General features: G+C 38.1%; 1 protein-coding gene across 6 annotated transcripts in view; it reads left to right on the forward strand.

The window, feature by feature from the left end:
* The window catches only part of ITFG1 (integrin alpha FG-GAP repeat containing 1), a 276724-nt gene that overhangs the window by 49823 nt on the left and 204336 nt on the right, over positions 1–22565 (forward strand). The window lies entirely within an intron of this gene.

Raw genomic sequence — 22565 nt, forward strand, 5'->3', positions numbered from 1 at the left:
CTCATTTCATTCTTATAGCACGTGGGATCTCAGATATCTTTCATAGGGGTCAGGTGCTTTGAGTGTATTTTAGAGTGTTTTTAGTATCCATGTTGAGAAATACAAAGTTATTAAAATGAGCAGTAAAATGAGCTAAAAGCACATAAGATGACTTTTTACAAATTAAGAGATCATCTTTTATTTTTCCATTGCCAATTTGATTTTTGGAAGAGTTTTCATAACAGTGCTTCTGGCAAGTAATGAGACTTTTGCCATTCCACTCTAAGAAAAGACCTAGTGCCAGGGACATGAAATCCTGTCAGAATTCTAAAAGATAATTTGGGGCTTCCCCCCACCCCTGTAGCCTTTACCTGAAGTGAAATACAATTTCATTTCTGAAATAAACTAAAGTGAAATTAGCCTGTGTCACTGAGTCAAGATATTATAAAACAAAGCATTTTATATACCAAAGTATGTAAAATGTTTAATATCTCAAAGTATGAATCCTAATCCATTTTCATAAGCAAGTATATAATTTACCTTGGAGTCAGTTTAAGAAACTTAAATTAAAAGCTATATATTTTAAATAACACTGACCTGTTAATGATGTTAGTTACCTCTAGCTTTATTAATTCCCAAAACAGAAAACAGCCAGATTTTTGATGGTTTGTCATTATCTTACATTTAATGACTAACTTTACATTTATAGTAGCATAAAGTTACTTTTTCTTAACAAAGATTTTTTAAAGATTTATTTATTCATTTTTCATTTCTATACATAACATAAAATATACCACATAACCATTTTTAAGTGTACAGTTCAGTTGTATTAAATGCATTCATAATGTTGTCCTACCATCACCATGGTCTTAACTCTTAACCATCTTATAAAACTGAAACTCTATACATATTAAACAGTAACTTCCCTGTCTCCTCTTCCTACAAGCCCTTGGCAACCACCATTCATTGGAGAAGATTCATTGGAACAGACCCCGATGCTGGGAAAAATTGAAGGCAAAAGGAAAAGAGGGTGGCAGAGGATGAGATGATTAGATAGCATCACTAACTCAATGGACATGAACTTGAGCAAATTCTAGGAAATAGTGAAGGACAGGGAAGCCTGGCATGATGTAGTTCGTGGGGTTGCAAGGAATCAGACATGACTTGGCGACTGAACAACAACAAAATGATAATTCTATTTTTAATTTTTTGAGGAGCCACCATCACAGCAGCTTTATCATGTTTTATTCCCACTAACAATGCATAGGGTTCCAGTTTCTCCACATACCTGCCAATATTTGTTATTTTCTGTATTTTTCCATAGCTGTTTTTTAGTTCCTAAGTCATGTACAACTCTTGTGACCCCATGGGCTGTCCTTTGTGCATTTTTCAATCAGGTTGTCTTTGTTGTTGAGTTTTAGGAGTTTCCTATCTATTTGCTTTACCATATCTTTTTTTTAAAATTATTTTTAATTGAAGCGTAATTTGCTTTACAATCATTCCTACTGATTTACAGTATTGGGTTCATTTCTACCATACATCAACATGAAGTAGCCAAGGGTATACATATGCTCCCTCCCTCTTGAACCTCCCTTCCACCTCCCACTCTTTCCCATCCTTCTAGATTGTTATAGAACCCCAATTTGAGTTCCCCGAGTCATACAGCAAATTTCCATTTGTGCAGAAAGTCATTAAAACAGTATATGAATGAAATGGTGTATTTCAGTCTATGAAATATCAATAAAATATAAAAAAAAAAACCTAACAAGTAGCCACAAAGAAATTTTGGAGCTAAAAAGTACAATTACTGGAATGAAATTCACTAGAAGAATTTGAAGGCTGATCTAAGCAACAGAGGAAAAAGCAGGTAACTTGAAGATAGGACAATGAATATTATTGAATCTGAAGAACAGGAAAAAAAGACTAAAGAAAAGTGAACAGAGCATTAGAGACCCATGAGACATTGTAGGAGTTTCAGAAGAAGAGAGAAAGGGGCAGAGAGAATATTTAAAAAACCAAATGGCAAAAACTTGCCAAATCCAATGAAAGATGTGAATATAAACATCCAACAAACTCAATAAATTTCCAAACAGACAAATTCAAAGAGACTCATACCAAGACATTATAATCAAAACTTTCAAAAAACAAAGGCAAACAGAGAGTCATGGAGCTATTTGGAAGGAAATTTTAATGCATTTGGTATGCACTTTTCATGTTTAATCATTACTGATTTCTACTTTAAGAAAAATATATTTATAATTTCACATGTGAAGTTTGGGGACTCCTTTATTCTATAATCTTGAGGAAATTTATTTACTTCTCAGAATTATTAGTTACTTCAAATTTCATATGGCTATAATCTTGAGGAAATTTATTTACTTCTCAGAATTATTAGTTACTTCAAATTTCATATGGCTAGAATTTTTGTAACTGTCAGTTGTACTTTGTGTATTACATTAATATGCTTTACTTAACATTTATTTTTGAATGAGATAGAGGCCTTGAATATGTCTCATTATTTTAAGAAGTTGCTTTAACCTAAAATTTCTTAGTGATCTGATTGTTTGGTTTTAACTTATTCTATATAAAAAGAGCTTTATATACTGTAAAATAACGTGTTGGTAGTGACAAAAAGTTCTCAGAGACAAGGAGCTCACCTCATTTCTGTTTATCCAATACCTAATTGAATGCCAAGCACACAGGGGAAGCTTAAAAGGTTTTGAATGGGTAGGTAGATAGACATGAAAGAAATTTTAAAGATCATTTAGTCTTATCATACCATTATAAAGGCAAGGAAATGAAGCCTGGGGAGATTCATATTTTGCTTTACTTTTTCCAATTTATTGGAATTATTACACTTCAAGCATTTTATCACTACACTGCTCTAGATTCAGCAAAAATATTCTCTTCCAGTATGTCTCAAAAATGATGCATAGAAACCATATATATGGATTATCTCATTAAGTCCACTTTTATTCTAGTCTGCAGAAAGTTCCTGACTGGTGCTTAGAAAAACAAGTTAAGAATAGAAGACAATACAGAAATCAAGAGTTTCTAGCCTAGATGAGGAATACTGCCTACTGTCAGAGGTTTGCTTTTGAGTAACTATGAGTTTAAATAATTTTAAATAACTAATTTTTATGTTTAACTGTTCTGCTCTTGTACTTCAAGAGGAATAGTCTGCTAAACTCGGCTGACCATATATATTGTTTTGCAGTTCAGTCTGACATAGCAGTTATCAGAGAGACTAACAGCTTCTACTCATAAATTTTAGATTATTCATTACCATGATTGAATTATACCACTTAAGAAATAAATTACTTTCAGGTTAAATTTGATTTTAAATGTCTAGCCACTATTTTTGTGAGCAAGATTGGGGTTTCTTCTCTAACCCTGGCCCCTGAGTAGGAGCCCATCATGTAGTGAAAACTAAGAATTCTGTTAAAAATGAAACAAATAATTAGAATTCCAGAAAAGATACATTTGGTGGGAGCATCCTTTAACATCAATATAGATACTCAGATATACTAGATGCCACGTTTCACTTGCCAGAAGAACTGGTTTTGGAAAATAGTGATTGTGAAGGCAGCTTCTAAACAATTAGCAAATATGACATCTTTATAAATTTGTAATATACACTTAGTGTGTGTATTATATGAATAATATAAACTTTACCTAACATTTGATTTTGAATGAGTAGACATGATCCTTTCTTAAGATTAGAAAGGATCAGGATTTGGGAAACGGACTAATGGAAGTAAATAGCTTTATTGTATAAACTGAATGTATGCAGGTTGACTTCATTGCTCTAAGAAAAATCGTCAGGCCAAATGCAGTTCTAAAATTTGTATTATAAAGCCTTCATTCAAGAAAATTAACTTTAATGAGAGTTAATGGAAAAATCTGAAAGTCTTGGTGATGATTAATGCCAAGCTCCTGCACTCCAGTTTTTTCCATCATTAAGTATTATCATCTATAATGAAATCTTTACCTTCTGGAATCTAGAGGATTCTTCTGGAAGATGGAGTGTGTTCTCATATTGGAATTTTAAATTAATGTGTGTTAACCCATAGAAATATTGCAAGATTGGAAAAATTAAAACTACAAACTCCCCCAGATTCCTTAAGACCCTGATCTCATAGGATTAGAGGAAGTATGTGTCTTCAACTGAGATATTCATTTAACAGAAGATCACTAACTTACCATAATTATCTTCATTATATTTCTCTTAAAAATTTAGCATTCAAGTTATAAAAAATAAATGCCCTATAATAATAAATGCCTTATAATAGTACTCTGACCCAGCAAATCCATTACTGGGTATATACCATGTGTGTGTGTGTGTGTGTGTGTGTGTGTACTTAATTGCTCAGTCATGTCCAACTCTTTATAACCCCATGAACATAGCCCACCACACTCCTCTGTCCATGGAATTTTCCAGGCAAGAATACAGAGTGGGTTGCCGTTTCCTACTCTAGGGAATCTTCTCACCCAGGGATCAAACCTGTGTCTCTTGCATTGGCAAGTGAATTATTTATTACTACTTTGAAAAAACCATAATTCAAAAAGACACGCACCCCAGTCTTCATTGTAGCACTGTTTACAATAGCCAGGACATGGAAGCAACCTATGTCCAGTTTACAAACAAATGGATAAAGAAGATGTGGTACAAACATACAATGGAATATTACTCAGCCATAAAAAGGAATGAAGTTGGCTCATTTGTAGAGACATGGATGAACCTAGAGTCTGTCATAGAGTGAAGTAAGTCAGAAATAGAAAAACATATCATATTAACACATGTATGTGGCATCTAGAAAAAAATGGTACAGATGAACCTATTTGTAGGAATAAAGGTACAGATGTAGAGAACAGATGTGGACATGGAGTGGGGGTTAGGGGAGTGAGGTGAATTGGGAGACTGAGATTGACATGTACACTACCACGTGTAAAATAGCTAGTGGGAAACTGCTGTACAGTTTAGGGAGCTCAGCTCATTGCTCTGTGGTGACCTAGAGGGGTGGGAATGTGGGGGCTGGGTGGGAGGGAGGTCCAAGAGGAACGGGGACATATGTATACATATGGCTGACTCACTTCATTGTACAGCAGAAATTAATAACACAACATTGTAAGGCAACTATATCCCAATTTAAAAATAATAATAACATATCACGTTCTCTCTTGCTAATCTTCATCAAATGAAAATTATAACCCCCTTAAACTCAATTTCAGGATGCTTAACAGGTTCCCATCAATCTAACCTTTTTTTTTTCTTACAACAAAAGTTCTTCTGATAATGATTTGACCGATAAGGGAAGCAGGGCGGGAGTAGGTTTGTTATCCCACATTAAGGTCCTTCAGTCATATATCACTAATAATGTGTTGCATGTGTTCCAGAGTGTGGTGTCTAAGTCTCTAGTGCTCTGCTAAACATGGAGAATCTTCATTTAGGGCCCAATGTTTCAGGATAGGAAAGAGAAAGAAAGGGAAAGGAAGTCTAGATAAAAGTTTATAAACTTAAAAAGTGAAATTTTAAAATGATTTCTGGAAATTTAGGCTTCTTCTTTAGGATAGTATCTTGTGAATGAGGACCCATTCAAATAGGTTCCTCATATCATCTACTAAATTAGTGCATTTGTACAGAATATTACCTGGCAGCATTGTTTGATACAGGGAATCTAGGTAATAGGGTTGGTTCTTTGTGAACAAATATGTAACCAATGCAATAATCTCTCAGAGATTTTAATCTAGTACCTCAAATTAACTCTGCAGACATGTTTTTAATTTTTTCCCCATGCTGCTTAAAATATTATGAATTGTATTTCAATATTTTTCAGGTGTGATTTTCCATATTTAAAAATTATATTTCTGTATCACCAACAGCTGGCTGGAGCTAACTAGTTGCTGTCCTCTTTGGTCAGTAATGGCCTCTTTTTAGTGCCTCTTAGTTCCCTTCTTCCTACTGTTTCTCCCATCCAGAGATCTTTAGACAGTTTGTATGCCCCGTGCCTTTCTACTATTTGATGATCTCGGTTGTATCAGAACCTCTTAAGTTAGATCCTCATGCCTCATAGCATTTGAGTTGATGGCCTCTCAGCTTCTGAATGCAATTAAACTCCTGCTGTGAAAGGGAAGAGTTGTTGGCATTAGCTGGTTTATTTTAATGACTTCAGCAGTCTGATGGCTCAGACAGTAAAGAATCTGCCTGGGATGCAGAGACCTGAGTTTGATCCCTGGGTCAGGAAGATCCCTTGGAGAAGGAAACAGCTACCCACTCCAGTATTCTGGCTTGGAAAATTCCATGGACTGTATAGTCCATGGGGTCGCAAAGAGTCAGGCACGATTGAGTGACTTACACTTTTCAGCAGTCATATGTCCTTTGGTATACTGTTTTATGAAGAAGTGGAAGCAGATGAAAGATAATTTTATTCTACACTCTTATGCTGCCCTTTCACTAGTGTAACTGGAACTAAGAAAGACAGGACAGTACTACAGAACAGATGTAAATATGAACTTGGCAAATTCTCCTGGTTCAGACATACTTTGTGAAAATGTCTGATGGTTCCAGAAAATACCAATAATATTTTATTACCTGTGTTTTTTCCCAAATGAACCATGAACTTCTTTGGAAATACAGTGACTCTCAACATCGAAGGAGAACTTCTTCATGTAGGAAGTCTAAATGACATTATGAATATTTCTTTTTAAAAATTTCCATTTTAATATTTTTCTTAAAAGATCAAAATGTACTGAAAGAATACAATGCCAGAAATCACAATTTTTAGTCTCTTCCTTCATACCGTAGTATATCAAAAGGATGTTAGGTGCCCATTATTAATGATTAATCTTTGTTTTGATTTTTCCTAACATGGTTTAGTTCATGTAGTTAAACTTACAATTCAAGTTTCTAAATTCCCAAGGCTTCCTTTTGATGCCAGCGTTAACCAAAGGGGTCTTCATTTGAAAGGAAGGCTGTGCTGCACTTGGCAACGGTTAAAATGCAGTAAAGCTTGGTCCTTTCAAACTATGAATGGACATAATTGAAGCATAAACCATTTAATGTTTTTGCGCACACTTGACTGTGTATTTTGAGGAGAAGAAAGTGCATGTACATTGACTATTTTCACTATTTTACTTGTTAAAAGAATCTAATGAACAAGGATTCAATTGACTTTGAGACTTATATCTTGACTTTTTCACTAACTCATAATGCAGTCTTTTGATACGGGTTATTTCTTCAAATGAATGTCAGTGATGTCAGCTATCATCATAATGTTTCTGTGAGCATTTTAAAATTAGTTTTCAAAATTAGAAAGGCAAACCCATATCCAGAGTATGTAGCTTTACTCCTGTAAAATGAGTTGTTGCCACTTCTACAGTAGATGAGATCCAGTGTAATCACCATATCCCCAACTCCTTATTGTATCTCATTCTGCACCCCATCTTTTCTACCCGCTCCTCAACCCCTACCCTCACAATATAGTCTCACACTTACTCTCCTGGTTCCTGCCAGTGCTTGTTAGCTAGGTACTGCATTTAATTCAGGCTGTAGTCCCTTTCTCCCTCAAATGACTATTACATTCCTAGTCAAGTTATCTTGTACTTAACCCATTTTTGGCCTAGTGGCAGCAGAGAAGATGGGACAGACTGCAGGAAGTGAGAGCAATGTTGCCTAATGGGGCAGAAATTTTTTTCAGCAAGAGAGCTAGCCTTTAGGGGCAATTTCTCCGTCATCTTCAAATGAGAGAATATCAGCCTCTAACAGTGCACTTCTGAAGGCTCTGAAAATCCATTCAAGTGAATCTGGGTATTCAAGATTTTCATATTATCAACTAGATGTTCCTATCCCATGGGTCTAGTATTATTTTTTACTATCTAAGGCTCTAACCTTAACATAGCTGCTGCTCAGTCGCTTCAGTCGTGTCAGACTCTGTGCGACCCCATAGACGGCAGCCCACCAGGTTCCACCGTCCCTGGGATTCTCCAGGCAAGAATACTGGAGTGGGTTGCCATTTCCTTCTCCAGTGCATGAAAGGGAAAAGTGAAAGTGAAGTCGCTCAGTCGTGTCTGACTCTTAGCGACCCCATGGACTGCAGCCTACCAGGCTCCTCCGTCCATGGGATTTTCCAGGCAAGAGTACTGGAGTGGGGTGCCATTGCCTTCTCCAACCTTAACATAGCAGACCTGCTTAAGTTGAGAATTTAACCTTCTTGTCTGTGGCCATACCACCGTGAACACACTCCATCTTGGAAGGTTACCTAATCTTGATACTAATCTTAATTCAGTATTAAGCTAATCTTAATACTATCTTGATTAGTACTTGGATGGGAGAATTTAACTTTCAGAGCTCTTCTAGGCCCTCATTCAGAGTTCTTCTACTCTTACCATTAAGACCATTAACTTCTGGTCTTATTCATCAGCTTTCCTTGCCCTTCAGGATGGAGGTAAAAACCTCTTGTTTTGCTCCCCAAGGGGCTTTCACACTTAGCTTTTAATTTATTACTTATGCTCAGGCTTTGTATCTTTCCTGTGTTTCCTGAGTTGAGCTTTGCAAACGCCATCTAATTCTACTGTCTTTATTTGTTGTTCAGTCTTTAAGTCGTGTACGAATCTTTGCAACCCCATGGACTACAGCATGCCAGGCTCACCTGTCCTTCACTATATCCCGGAGTTTGCTCAAATTCATGTCCATTGTGTTGGTGATGCTATCTAACCATCTCATCCTCTGCCACCCCTTTCTCCTTTGGCCTTCAATCTTTCCCAGCATCATGGTCTTTCCAGTGAGTTGGCTCTTTGCATCAGGTGGCCAAAGTAATAGAGCTTCAGTTTTAGCATCAGTCCTTCAATGAGTATTCAGGGTTGATTTCCTGTAGGGTTGACTGATCTCCTTATACCCCAAGGGACTCTCAAGAGTCTTCTCCAGCACCACAATTCAAAAGCATCAACTCTTTAGCACTCAGCTTTCTTTATGCTCCAACTCTCACATCCATACATGACTAATGGAAAAACTATAGCTTTGATCAAATGGACCTTTGTATACAATGTGATGTCTCTGCTTTTTAATACACTATCTACCTTTGTCATTGCTTTTCTTCCAGGGAGCAAGTGTCTTTTAATTTCATGGCTGCAGCCCCTGTCCGCAATGATTTTGGAGTCTAAGAAAGTGAAATATGTCACTGCTTCCACTTTTTCCTCTATTTGCTATGAAGTGATGGGACTAGTTGCCATGGTCTTAGTTTTTTGAATGTTGAGTTTCAAGCCAGCTTTTTTAGGATCCCCTTTCACCCTCATCAATAGGGTCTTTTGTTCCTCTTCACTTTCTGCCATTAGAGAGGTATCATCTGCATACCTGAAGTTGTTGATATTTCTCCCAGAAATCTTGATACCAGCTTGTGATTCATCCAGCCCAGCATTTTGTATGATGTACTCTGCATTTAAGTTAAGTTAAGCAGGATGAAAATATACAGTCTTAAGGAGTCTCAGTGACATGTCACAGCATCCGTTAGTTTTACTGAGTACATTTCCTTTAATTTTATCATGTACAATACTCTTAACCATATAGGATGGTAAGAACTTTATTGCTTTGTTGACCAAAATTTTTTTCAAGCTGTTATTCTCATTCAGTCAAAGTCTGAGGCGTTATTCTGCATATTGAATTGTTATTAAATAATTGTCTCTATTTCTATTTCTTTGCAAAATGAATTATTTTTCTGTAACTCCTTTATATAATTGAATGATGAAATGAATTTTTAAAAAATCTGATTTATAAGGTACTTCCAGTCCCTCATCTTACTTTACTATTTTTCAAAGTCTTATTAAATAACTAGTGAAGCTGTGAAAATAGAATCAACAAACATCATGGGAGTAGCAAGAAATGAGCCTAGAAATGTAGGTAGGTAGGCTTTCACCTGACAGATGAGATTTACCCTATATCCTGGAAGAGAAGGAATGAGATCAAATTTGCACTTTTCTATTTTAATGATGCTGATGACAGTGTGAAGGATCCATGGGTGAAAGAATGAAGATTGATTGTAGTTATGTCATCTCGCAAATCACAGATGTTGTTTGGGAGTTTTCCTAGTCGAGTATGGAAATAAACACTTCATTGGGAGTATATGATTAAACAGATTAAAGAAATTACCATTACAAAAGACTACATTTCAGACTTTCCTTATGGTATTGGATAAGAATGCACCTGCTGATGCAGGGGACCTGGGTTTGATCCCTTATCTGGGAATATTTCACATGCCTCAGAGCAACGAAGCCTATGTGCCACAACTATTGAACTGTTGCTCTAGAGTCCACAAGCCGCAACTACTGAGCCCATACAATCTAGATCCTGTTCTTTGCAACAAGAGAAGCTCATGCAATGCAAAAAAGAGTAGCCTCCACTCACCCCACTTGCAGCAACAAAGACCCAGTGCAACCAGAAATAAATAAAAAGTCCAAATTGACCAAAGATTTAAAAAAAAAAAAAACTACATTTTTGTATTCATAGGCGAAGCATCCTTAGCGTGGTGAAAATAAATGTAGAGCTATTTGATACATTGACTTAGACAATTGTTCCACTTTCTCAGAGTTAGTTTTGGGTTCAGCTGGGCTTCCCAGGTGGTGCTAGTGGTAAAGAACTCACCTGCCAATTCAGGAGACTGAAAAGACGCAGGTTCGATCCTTGGGTTGGGAAGATCCCCTGAAGGAGGACATAGCAACCCATTCCAGTATTCTTGTCTGGAGAATCCCTGTGGACAGATGAACCTGGCTGGCTACAGTCCAAGGGTTGCAAACAGTCGGACATGACTGAAGCAACTTTAGCACTCAGGCATGCAAGCAGCCCACACAGTAATAAAAGTTAACAAGTTACTTAGCCTTCAGAGGGTTCTATGAAAATCTTTATCATTATCATTATTATATAAATTAGCTTCATTAAATTCATATGAAGCCTTTACAGAAAACATATGAATGATAGTTTCCTAAACGTATTTAATGCGATGAAAAAGAAGACCTTTTCTTTGAGATAGTCATGGTCTTTGTATCACTTTCATCTTTTAAAAGTGCAAAAGGGTCTCATTTTAATATTCCTTTGAGTCAGCTCATCATTTTAAAACTTTCATATTCATTAAATAAAATTGCCATTACACAAAGGTAATAAATGATGCTGCTAGAATAGACTTGCAGATTACCTGGCCTTTGCATTAATAGGTTGTTTGATTTGAATGTCAACCTATTCTTTTTCAAACCATCTTTTTTAAATTCTTCCATTTTTAAATAAAACTTTTTAGTTGGAAAGAAAGAAAGAAAAGAAAGTGAAGTTGCTCAGTTGTGTCCGACTCTTTGCAACCCTGTGGACTGTAGCCTACCAGGTTCCTCCATCCATGGGATTTTCCAGGCAAGAATACTGGAGTGGGTTGCCATTTCCTTCTTCAGGAGATCTTCCCAGCCCAGGGATTGAACCCGGGTCTCCCGCATTGTAGGCAGCTGCTTTACCGTCTGAGCCACCAGGGATGCTCTTTAGTTGAAATATATGGAAATAATTCTACTAGTTAAAATTTGAAGTACAATTTATTGCTCACTTAACGTGTGTTAATGATTGTGGGTGCTGTAATCAGTTCAGTTCAGTCGCTCACTCATGTCCGACTCTCTGCGACCCCATGAATTGCAGCACGCCAGGCCTCCCTGTCCATCACCAACTCCCGGAGTCTACCCAAACCCATGTTCATCGAGTCAGTGATGCCATCCAACCATCTCATCCTCTGTCGTCCCCTTCTCCTCCCGCCCCCAATCCTACCCAGCAACAGGGTCTTTTCCAATGAGTCAACCCTTCGCATGAGGTGGCCAAAGTACTGAAGTTGCAGCTTCAACATCAGACCTTCCAATGAACACCCAGGATTGATCTCTTTTAGGATGGATTGATTGGATCTCCTTGCAGTCCAAGGGACTCTCAAGAGTCTTCTCCAACACCACAGTTCAAAAGCATCAATTCTTCGGCGCTCAGCTTTCTTCACCGTCCAACTCTCACATCCATACATGACCACTGGAAAAACCATAGCCTTGACTAGACGGACTTTTGTTAGCAAAGTAACGTCTCTGCTTTTAAATATGCTATCTAGGTTGGCCATAACCTTCCTTCCAAGGAGTAAGCGTCTTTTAATTTCATGGCTGCAGTCACCATCAGCAGTGATTCTGGAGCCCAAAAAAGTAAAGTCTGACACTGTTTCCACTGTTTCCCCATCTATTTCCCATGGAGTGATGGGACCAGATGCCATGATCTTAGTTTTCTGAACGTTGAGCTTTAAGCCAACTTTTTCACTCTCCTCCTTCACCTTCATCAAGAGGCTCTTCAGTTCTTCTTCACTCTCTGCCATAAGGGTGGTGTCATCCGCATATCTGAGGTTATTGATATTTCTCCCGGCAATCTTGACTCCAGCTTGTGTTTCTTCCAGCCCAACATTTCTCATGATGTACTCTGCATAAAAGTTAAATAAGCAGGGTGACAATATACAGCCTTGACGGACTCCTTTTCCTATTTGGAACCAGTCTGTTGTTCCATGTCGAGTTCTAACTGTTGCTTCCTGACCTGCATACAGGTTTCTCAAGAGACAGGTCAGATGGTCTGGTATTCCCATCTCTTTCAGAATTTCCCACAGTTTATTGTGATCCTACTATTATTTAAAATAATGCTGAAATTCAGTGGAAACGCAGACATAGAGAACAGACTTGTGGACAAAGTAGAGGAAGAACAGGGTGGGATGCTTTGAGCGAGCAGCATTGAAACATATACATTACCATATGTGAAATAGATAGCCAGTCGGAATTTTCTATATGACACAGGGAGCTCAAACCCAGTGCTCCATGACAACCTAGAGGGGGTGAGATAGGGTAGGAGGTGGGAGGGAGGTTCAAGAGGGAGAGCACATATGTATACCTATGGCTGATTCATGTTAATGTATGGCAGAAACCAACACAATATTGTAAAGCAGTTATCCTCCAATTAAAAATAAATAATTTTTTAAAATAAATTAATAAATAATACTGAAATCTGACTATGATATATAGTAAAGTGTTGCTTTTAGAGTGAGAAAGCAAAAATGTGATTATAATTAGACTATCTTTTAAAAAAATATAGCCTGTCTTAAAATGTGTAAGATATAAAAGTAGTACACATAGTTTTTAAAAGTAAAGAATAGAGGAGGAACAAGATGGTGCAGGAGTAGATGGAAGTGGACTACATCTCTCTCCACGGATATATCAGGAATACACCTTCAACATAGAAGTGCATGCAGAACACCAGCTGAGAGTGCACAGGATTACCTGACCAGTGGAAAAGAATATATAGAACCACACAAAACTTGGTAGGACGAAGTAACTAGGGGGAAAATGGGAGTGTTAGTAGGACTGGGCCTGCCCTCAGTGGGTGGGGTAACTGAAGCAGCGGTCCGATCCCCACATTGGGGCAATTGTCTGAGTCAGAAGAGAAACATTTAAGGCTGAGAGTGAAACAGCTGATCTGTGGCAGCCTAAATGGAATGAGAATCAGAGTCCTTGCCGCAGCCATACATACCCCGGACAAGAATTCTGGTCCCCTGGAAGGTGCAGCAGATGGGAGCTGGAGTTTAGGGATTGTGGAGCAACCCCAGGGCAAGGGCTGCTGTTGACTGCAGAGAGATGGATTGAGGGGATGTGAGGTAGGAGATCATGGTGGGAAATGCCAGTGGAGGAAAGCCAGGCAGTCATGGAAGCAAGGCAGTACTGCTAAGTCACTGTAGGGGGGTGGAGTTATCACCATAGCCTCTCTCTCCCCACATGCCAGCATTGGCAGCTGAACAATAAAGAGGCTGGACCATCAAATGCCTGATGCACTGAACTACAGAGTAGGACCCCACCCAGGGTGCTCCTCTAAGTGACTGATGCACCAAACTATAGAGTAGGGCCCCACCCAGAGTGCCCCTTTAAGTGCCTGAAGCGCTAGTCTACAGAGTAGGACCCCAGCCAGTGGGGAGCCCTCTAAGTGCCTATACAGGTGGAGCTACAGAGAAAGACTGGCCAAAGAAGCCTTCTGATCGCCAGCTACAAGAGGCTCGGAAAAAGACCATAGGGCCATAACTCCTGTGATGGAGTCAGTCCTTATCCCTGCACACTTGGTGCCACCAGGGTCCCCATGAGCCAAGCAGCTGCACCACCTTCATGCTCAACTCTCACTGAGGCAGAACTGCCACAGGCAAAAAAGTCTTGCCTGTATGCGTGCAGGGTAGCTTCGGTCGTGTCCAACTCTTTGCTACCCTGTAGACTGTGGCCTGCCAGGCTTCTCTGTCATGGAGGGAGGTTCTCCAAGAAAGAATACTGGAGCATATTGGCCAATAATGATTGCCATACCCTTCTAGAGCACTATATTTCCTGCTGCCCTAGCTGCCAACCTCCCTGAATAGTTGGTGCTGGCAGACACCTGCAACCCGATCAGCTGCAGCACATCCACACCTGGCCCTCACAGGGCAAACCCAACTCCTCCGGGGCAGCCTTAGGAGGAAACCCCTGTGGACCACCCACATGTAGAGGTGGAAATAAAACCACAACTGAAACACAGGGGCAGTGTGGCTAAGGAAGAAGACCCAAAACTTGCCCACCAGCTGTACAGGTCAGTTCAGTCGCTCAGTCATGTCCGACTCTTTGCGACCACATGGACTGCAGCACACCAGGCCTCCCTGTCCATCACTAACTCCGGGAGCTTACTTAAACTCATATCCATTGAGTCGGTGATGCCGTCCAACCATCTCATCCTCTTCTCCTCCTGCCTTCAATCTTTCCCAGCATCAGGGTCTTTTCCAATGAGTCAGTTCTTCACATAAGGTGGGCCAAGTATTGGAGTTTCAGCTTCAGCATCAGTCCTGCCAATGAATATTCAGGACTGCTTTCCTTTAGAATGGACTGATTGGATCTCCTTGCTGTCCAAGGGACTCTCAAGAGTCTTCTCCAACACCACAGTTCAAAAGCATCAGTTCTTCAGCACTCAGCTTTTTTCATAGTCCAACTCTCACATCCGTACATGACTACTGGAAAACCATAGCTTTGACCAAACAGACCTTTGTTGGCAGTGTAATGTCTACTGTCTAGGCTCAAGCTGCATATTAAATCTACACGATCAACTAGGCAGACTCTCTGTCCATGGAATATATAAACAGCCATTGAGAGCTCCCACAAAAAAAAACGTACTAGTTGTGATAACTGTGGACATTGGAGGCCAAGAACACATAGGAGTAAGAGCAGATTAGAATCTGAGCTGCACTCACAACAGGTCCAGAGACCAGCACAGTGTTGGAGGTTATCCTAAGGTGGACTGTGACTCCCAGCAAGGGAAAGAACTCTGACAGCAGTGACTGAGCAAAAACATTTACTATTCTTATTTTTTGACTCGTTCTATAGATTCTTTTGGATTTTTTCTTTTCTTTTCTTTTTTTCCTTTTTTCCCCCTCTGTTGTAGTTGTCGATTTTGTTAACACTAAGAAATCCAGTTAAGCTTTTGAGCTTTTTTTTTTTTCTTTTTCATCAATCACATTTTTTATTGTTGTCATAAACCTCTGCCTCTACGCTGGGCTTTTGCAGGTCTCTGGTGTTCTCTTCTTCTTTTTTTCTTTTCTCTTTTTTAAATTTTAATTTTTTAAACCTATTATTATTTTTTCTAAATTTATTACTTTGCTTTTCCTACTGTTCTTTTCCCCTTGCAGTTAATCTTTAATGTGTATAAATCTTCTTCATGTACTTCTACTTAACTTTGCATATCTATTCTTTCTTTCCTTTCCTCTCAACATATTTGTTAGTTTTGTTTTCATTGCTTTATTCCCCACTTTGCACCTTGCTTTAGTTTTGTTTTCCAGTTTGTGCTTTAGTTAGTTTTGTTTTTAACTGGTAAATATAATTTTTGATTTCCTTTGTTTACCAGGTCAACCTACTATATTTTTGTTGGACTGTTTTGACTTTGCTCTTGGGGGTATATGTATATGTGTATATTTCATTATTTTAATTATTATTTGCCTGATTTTCTAATTGCCATTTGTCTGTGGTTCATCTTTGGTTTCTTGTTTCTGGATATTTGCTTTAATCTCACTTAATACCATAACAAACCACTTGTGGAATCTTCGTTCCCAACCAGAGATCAAGCACTGAGCGTTTGGAATGGTAGCACTGACTACAAGACCCTAGACTACCAGAGAACTAACCCTAGGGAGTATCAAATAGTTAGAACTCACACAAAGGAAACTATGTGAATACAAGACCCAGCATCATCCACCCACTAATAGCACCCTATGCAGTAGCACCTCATCTGAACAACAAAGAAAACAAAAATTCAAATCCAGTATCAGCAGACAGGATTACCCATCAGAGGAAAAACAAACAAACAAAGTTCAGTTCAGTTCAGTCGCTCAGTCTGTCCAACTCTTTGCAACCCTATGAATCACAGCACGCCAGGCCTCCCTGTCCATCACCAACTCCCGGAGTCTACCCAAACCCATGTCCATCGAGTCGGTGATGCCATCCAACCATCTCATCCTCTGTCGTCCCCTTCTCCTCCTGCCCCCAATCCTTCCCAGCATCAGAGTCTTTTCCAATGAGTCAACTCTTCGCATGAGGTGGCCGAAGTATTGGAGTTTCAGCTTCAACATCAGTCCTTCCAGTGAACAACCAGGACTGATCTCCTTTAGGATGGATTGATTGGATCTCCTTGCAGTCTAAGGGACTCTCAAGAGTCTTCTCCAACACCACAGTTCAAAAGCATCAATTCTGCAGCGCTCAGCTTTCTTCACCATCCAACTCTCACATCGATACATGACCACTGGAAAAACTATAGCCTTGACTAGACGGACCTTTGTTGGCAGAGTAATGTGTCTGCTTTTGAATATGCTATCTAGGTTGGTCATAACCTTCCTTCCAAGGAGTAAGCGTCTTTTAATTTCATGGCTACAGTCACCATCAGCAATGATTTTTGAAGCCCCCCAAAATGAAGTCTGACACTGTTTCCACTGTTTCCCCATCTATTTCTCATGAAGTGATGGGACCAGATGCCATGATCTTAGTTTTCTGAATGTTGAGCTTTAAGCCAACTTTTTCACTCTCTTTCACTTTCATCAAGAGGCTCTTTAGTTCTTCTTCACTTTCTGCCATAAGGGTGGTGTCATCTACATATCTGAGGTTATTGATATTTCTCCCAGCAATCTTGATTCCAGCTTGTGTTTCTTCCAGCCCAGCGTTTCTCATGATGTACTCTGCATATAAGTTAAATAAGCAGGATGACAGTATACAGCCTTGACGTACTCCTTTTCCTATTTGGGCCCAGTCTGTTGTTCCATGTCCAGTTCTACCTCTTGCTTCCTGACCTGCATACAGGTTTCTCAAGAGAGAAACAAACAAAAACTCAGCACAAATCTCACCCTATAGCAAGCTTACACAAACCACTGGACCAACCTTAGGGGGCAGAAACCAAAAGGAAGAAAGAATTCAACCTTGAAGCCTGGGAAAAGGAGACCTCAAACACAGTAAGTTTAAAAAATATAAAAAAGCAGAGAAATACTACACACATGAAGAAGGAACAAACTAGAAACACAGAAGTCCAAATAAATGAAGAGCAAATAGGCAAACTACCTGAAAAAGAATTGAGAATAAGGATAGTAAAGATCATCAAAAAACCTTGAAAGCAAAATGGAGAAAATGCAAGAATCAATTAACAAAGACCTAGAAAAATTAAAGAATAAACATGCAGAGACAAACAACATAATTACTGCAATTAAAAATACTCTAGAATCAATCAATAGCAGACTATCTCAAGCAGAAGAACGAATCAGTGAGCTGGAAGATAAAATGGTGGAAATAACTTCTGAAGAGCAAAATAAAGTAAAAAAGAATGAAAAGAGCCGAGGATAGTCTCTGAGACTTCTGGGACAATATCAGATGCACCAGCATTCGAATTACAGGGGTCCGAGAAGAAAAAGAGAAAAAGAAACGGTGTGAGAAAATTTTTGAAGAGATTATAGTTGAAAATTTCCCCAACATGGAAAAGGAAATAGTCAAGCAAGACCACAAGGCAGAAAGAGTCCCATACAGGATAAACCCAAGGAGAAACACGCCCAGACACATACTAATCAAACTAACAAAGACTAAACACAAAGAAAGAATATTAAAAGCAGCAAGGGAGAAGCAACAAATAACATACGAGGGAAATCCCATACACTTAACAGCTTATCTTTCAACAGAAACTCTGCAGGCCAGAAGGGAATGGCAGGATATATTTAAAGTACTGAAAGGGAAAAATCTACAATCAAGATTACTGTACCCAGCAAGGATCTCATTCAAAATTGATGGATAAATAAAAAGCTTTTCAGACAAGCAAAAGTTAAGAGAATTCAGTACCACTGAACCAGCTTTACAACAAATGTTAAAGGGACTTATATAGTCAAGAAATAGAAGAGAAGTAAAAAGATCTACAAAAGCAACCCCAAACAATTAAGAAAATGGCAATAGGAAAAATATATATATATATATATCTCAATAATTACTTTAAATGTAAATGAATTAAATGCTGCAACCAAAAGACACAGACTGGCTGAGTGGATACAAAAGCAAGACCCATTTATATGCTATCTACAAGAAACCCACTTCAGACCTCAAGACACATATAGACTGAAAGTGAAAGGATGGAAAAATATATTCCATGCAAATGGGAAGCAAAAGAAAGCTGGAGGAGCAATCTTCATATCAGACAAAATAGACCTTAAAATAAAGCAGATTACAAGAGATAAGGAAGGACACTACATAATGATCAAGGGATCAATCCAAGAGGGAGACATAACAATTGTTAATGTCTATGCGCCCAACATAGGAGCACCTCAATACATAAGACAAACACTAATAGACATAAAAGAGGAAATTCACAGTACTACAATAATAGTAGGAGACTTAAACACCCAACTCTCACCAATGGACAGATCATCAAAACAGAAAATTAATAAGGAAACATAAGTCTTAAATGATACATTAGATGAGCTGGACCTCATTGATATCTTCAGGACATTCCATCCAAATGCAGAAGAGTACACCTTCTTTTCAAGTGCACATGGAACATTTTCCAGGATAGATCACATCTTGGGTCATAAATCAAACCTCAGTAAATTTAAGAAAATTTGAAATCATTTCAATCATCTTCTCTGACCACAGTGCTATGAGACTAGATATCAATTACAAGAAAAAAACTGTAAGAAACACAAACACATGAAGTTTAAACAACACATTTCTAAATAACCAACAGGTTACTGAAGAAATCAAAAGGGAAATCAAAAACTCTCTAGAAAGAAATGACAATGGAAATACGACAACTCAAAACCTACGGGATGCAGCAAAAGCAGTTCTGAGAGGGAACTATTGTGTTAGAGCAATACAATCCTACCTCAAGAAACAAGAAAAACATCGAATAGACAACCTAACTTTACACCTAAAACAACTGGATAAAGAAGAACAGAAAAGCCCCAAAATTAGTAGAAGGAAAGAAATCATAAGGATCCAAGCAGAAATAAATGCAAAAGAAACAAAAGACACAATAGTAAAGATTAATAAAACTAAAATTTGGTTCTTTGAGAAGATGAACAAAATTGACAAAGCTTTAGCCAGACTCATTAAGAAAAAGAAGAACCAAATCAACAAAATCAGAAATGAAAAAGGAGAGGTTACGACAGATAATGCAGAAATACAAAAGATTATAAGAGACTTATGAACAACTATATGGCAATGAAATAGATAACCTGGAAGAAATGGACAGATTCTTAGAAAAGTTCAATCTTCCAAGACTGAACCAGGAAGAAATAGAAATTATGAACAACCTAATTACAAGCACTGAAATTGAAGCTGTGGTTCAAAATCTCCCAAAAAACAAAAGCCCAGGACCAGATGACTTCACAGGAGAATTCTGTCAAATATTTAGAGAAGAGCTAATGCCTATCCTTCTAAAACTCTTTCAAAAAATTTCAAAGGAAGGAACACTTCCAAACTCATTCTACAAGGCCACCATCATCCTGATACCAAAACCAGACAAAGACAACACAAAAAGAGAAAACTACAGGCCAATAACACTGATGAACGTAAATGCAAAAATCCTCAACAAAATTTTACCAAACAGAATTCAGCAACACATCAAAAAGCTCATACACCATGATCAAGTTGGGTTTATTGCAAGGATGCAAGGGTTCTTCAATATATGCAAATCCATGTGATACACCCTATTAACAAATTGAAAGATAAAAATCGTATGATCTGAATAGTTGCAGAAAAAGTTTTTGACAAAATTCAGCACCGATTTATGATTAAAACACTTCAAAAAAAGGAACCTATCTCAACATAATAAAGGCCATGTATGATAAGCCTACTGCAAATACTGTTCTCAATGTTGAAAAACTGAAAGCATTCCCCCTAAGATCAGGAACAAGACAAGGATGTCCACTTTTGCCACTGTTATTCAACATAGTTCTGGAAGTCCTAGCTACAGCAATCAGAGAAGAAAAAGAAATAGAAGGAATCCAGATTGGAAAAGAAGAAGTAAAGCTCTCACTGGTTGCAGATGACATGATACTGCATATAGAAAACCCTAAAGATAGTATCAGTAAATTACTAAGAACTAATCAGTGAGTTTAGCAAAGCTGCAGGATACAAAATCAATACATAGAAATATCAGAAAGTGAAATTAAGGAAACAATCCCATTCACCATTGCAACAAAAAGAATTAAATATGTAGAATAAATTTACCTAAGGAGACAAAAGAACTGTACACAGAAAATTATAAGACACTAATGAAACAAATCAAAGATGATGTAAATAGATGGAGAGATACTCCATGTTCCTGGGTAGGAAGAATCAATATTGTGAAAATGACTATACTACCAAACGCAATCTACAGATTCAATGTGATCCCTATCAAATTACCAATGACAGAACTAGAACAAAGAATTACACAATTCATATGGAAACACAAAAGACCCCGAATGGCCAACGCAGTCTTGAGAAAGAAAAATGGAGCTTGAAGAGTCAACCGTCCTGAGTTCAGATTATACAGTCATCAAGACAGTATGGTACTGACACAAAAACAAAAATATTGACCAGTGGAACAAGATAGAAAGCCCAGAAAGAAGCCCATGCACCTATGGGTACCTTATTTTTGACAAAAGAGTCAAGAATATACAATGCGGCAAATTCAGCCTCTTTAATAAATTGTGCTGGGAAACCTGGACAGCTACATGTAAAAAAATGAAACTGTAATACTTCCTAACACCATACACAAAGATAAACTCAAAATGGATTAAAGACCTAAATGTAAGACCAGAAACTATAAAATTCTTAGAGGAAAACATACGCAGAACACTCAATGACATAAATCAAAGCAAGATCCTCTATGACCCACCTCCTAGAGTAATGGAAATAAAAACAAAAGTAAACAAGTGGGACCTGATCAAACTTAAAAGCTTTTGCACAGCAAGGTGAAAAGACAACCCTCAGAATGGGAAAAAATAATAGCAAATGAAACAACGGACAAAGGATTAATTTCCAAAATATACAAGCAGTTCATACAACTCAATGCCAGAAAAACAAACAGCCCAATCAAAAAGTGGGAAAAAGACCTAAACAGACATTTATCCAAAGAAAACATACAGATGGCTAACAAACACATGAAAAGATGCTGAACATCACTGATTATTAGAGAAATGCAAATCAAAACTACAATGAGATATCACCTCACACAAATCAGAATGGCCATCATCAAAAAGTCTATATACAGTAACTGCTGGAGAGGTTGTGGAGAAAAGGGAACACTCTTGCACTTTTGGTGGGAATCTAAATTGATACAGCCACTATGGAAGACGATATGCAGATTCCTTTAAAAACTAGGAATAAAACCGCCATATGATCTAGCAATCCCACTCCTGGGCATATACCCTGAAGAAACCAAAATTGAAAGAAACTCATGTATCCCATTATTCATTGCAGCACTATTTACAATACCTAGAACAGGGAAGCAGCCTAGCTGTCCATCAACAGATGAATGGATAAAGAAGTTGTGGTATAATGGAATATTACTCAGCCATAAAAAGGAAAATATTTGAGTCAGTTCTAATGAGGTGGATGAACCTAGAACCTATTATACAGAGTGTAGTAAGTCAAAAAGAGATAAATATCATATTCTGACACATACATATGGAATCTAGAAAAATGGTACTGAAGAATTTATTTACAGGGTAACAGTGGAGAAACAGACGTAGAGAATAGACTTATGGGCATGGTAAGAGGGGAGGAGAGGGTGAGACGTATGGCAAGGGTAACATGGAAACTTACATTACCATATGTAAAATAGATAGCCAACGGGAGTTTGCTGTATGGCTCAGGAATCTCAAACAGGGTCTCTATCAACCTAGAGGAGTGGGATAGGGAGGGAGATAGAAGGGAGGTTCAAAAGAGAGGGTATATATGTATACCTATGGCTGGTTCATGTTGAGATTGGACAGAAAACAGCAAAATTCTGTAAAGCAATTATCCTTCAAAAAGATAAATTAATTTAAAAAAAA

The sequence above is a fragment of the Giraffa tippelskirchi genome, chromosome 7, assembly GCF_054371585.1.
Source record: "Giraffa tippelskirchi isolate mGirTip1 chromosome 7, T2T-mGirTip1v1.2.pri, whole genome shotgun sequence".
NCBI classification, from domain to species: Eukaryota; Metazoa; Chordata; class Mammalia; order Artiodactyla; family Giraffidae; genus Giraffa; species Giraffa tippelskirchi.